Here is a 1967-nt window from a genome sequence, read left to right as displayed (position 1 = left end):
CTGCAGCTAATTTTTGAATGAGGGCCCGTTCACACCAGTTGCAGGGCATTCCGGCCCCATTCTGTCTGGAACGCACTGCCTCGCATTGCGGCCGGCTCACTTTTTAGTGGGGCAGGAGGGGGCGTGGCTGCCCATTTAAGTGAATGGCACTATAGCCATGCCTTCAGGCCGCAATACGATCGCCTGCACGGGATCGCAAGGCACATTGTGCCTCCGGTCCGGTGCGCTCAAAATAATGCTTGCAGCATTTTGATTGCACCGAACCGCAGGCACAATGTGCCTTGCGATCCCGTGCGTTCTGGCCATAATCGGGCCGGAACGCACTGCAACTGGTGTGAACGGGCCCTTAGGGTGATTGTGCTTTTATTTGAAATTAACACACTTGCCATGACCAATAATAACTGCTCCCAATATTTGTAAAGTAGTCTCCACAGTTTACTCTTCAAAATGAGAGAGGTCTCCATGTTTAAATTCAAATTGGTCCGCTTATATAGATCCCTGTGTGGCGATCCTTGGAGAGTGTCACTTCTCTAAATTTGTTACAATTCTTTTTGTGATATCTGTTCTTGTATTCTAGATTTGTGAAAAGGCCGCATAGGCTGATCATTTTTGTTACTTTACATATATTTCATTTATACTTCTTACAAGGGTAAATATAATAGATTGTATACCTCCTAGTGGGATTTAGAATGTACTTTTTATCATACAAAGGTCTGTGAGACAGACTCATACCCATATACATTTGATGGCAGTATTTCGATCAGGGCGGCACAGGTGCTTGATGGTACTGTATTTAGATCAGCTAAAAACAGGAAGGATGTTCTCAGACCTTTTTTTTGTTAAAGGAGAACTATGAGGTGAGTTCTTTTCACTCACCTCATAGTTCTAGCCGACCTGTGACAATGAGACTGTCACAGGTCGGCTCAGTAGATCGGGAGGTGAGCGAACACATACCGGGTTCGCTCGCCTCTCGATCCTGTCACAGCTCTCTGCTGTGACAGGGGGAGGGGCTGGATTCCCCTCTCCCCGCTCCGATCTGCCAGCGCTGACTGGCGGCACGGACGGGGGAGGGGGCGGGTACAGCTGGCTCTGCCTCTAGATAGGCAGAGCCAGCTGTCACTCACGCAGCTGGGCGGATCCCGTCATCTAAGTTGGGATCCGCTCTGGCTGCGGCGTCTCAGTATACCGCGAGCTGTAGCTCGCGGTATACTGAGCTTAAGGTAACGGGAGGACGCTTGTTTGTGTCCTCCCGTTACCCTAGGGAGAACTATGGGGAAAAACACTGACCCCATAGTTCTCCTTTTTAAAGTCACCATACTGGAATATTTATCTTGTTAACTAGATGAAACCATAACAAGATATAAGATCAGCCTTACATTAGGGACCCATGTGTATTTGTTATCTTGAGGCATGTGGCTGCCTCTGCTACTGTCCAGTGCAATTAACCTCCAAATTCTGGAAACATGGTAGAATAGCATTCAACAAGAGATGACATTCTTGTTGTGATGTATATCAGCTCCCTAACACCTGCCAAAGCTCCCGGGAAGCAAGGAGAAGTGTCTCTAAGGCCTTGTTCACACCAAGCGCGGAGCAGGTGCAGAGCAGTTACAGACCGGAGCAAAACTGCGTCCAATGTATTCCAATGGTATTTTTAGCTCCAGTTCACATCGCAGCGTTCAGTTCCAGAGCAGGTTAAAAAAAACTGCAGCAGGCCCTATTTTACCTGCTCTGAAATGCATGCAAACGCATCAAAAACACACTGAAAGCCCATTTTAAACTAAGGAAAAAAAATCTTTTTTTTTAGCCAAAAACAGCCCTGAATGCATCAAAAGCGCGGCCCAAACAACTGCACTGCGTGTGCAGAAACCTGAGCAGATCTGCTCAGCATTTGGTGTGAACAAGGCCTTAATGGCCATAATTTGCAGAGCCATTTGTCTACTTCTGTTCTAAAAAGCACCAACCGAGGG

At 47.4% G+C, this 1967-nt stretch overlaps 1 protein-coding gene across 1 annotated transcript in view; it reads left to right on the top strand.

The window, feature by feature from the left end:
• CCDC107 (coiled-coil domain containing 107) overlaps positions 1 to 1967 on the top strand; it is a 22325-nt gene that overhangs the window by 12684 nt on the left and 7674 nt on the right. The gene's annotated exons all lie outside the window — the stretch shown is intronic.

The sequence above is a fragment of the Nanorana parkeri genome, unplaced genomic scaffold (assembly GCF_000935625.1).
Source record: "Nanorana parkeri isolate BGI_ZX_2015 unplaced genomic scaffold, ASM93562v1 scaffold45, whole genome shotgun sequence".
Lineage (NCBI taxonomy): Eukaryota > Metazoa > Chordata > Amphibia > Anura > Dicroglossidae > Nanorana > Nanorana parkeri.
The sequence above is the reverse complement of the archived record's forward strand: the minus strand, read 5'-3'. Positions and strand labels throughout refer to the sequence as shown.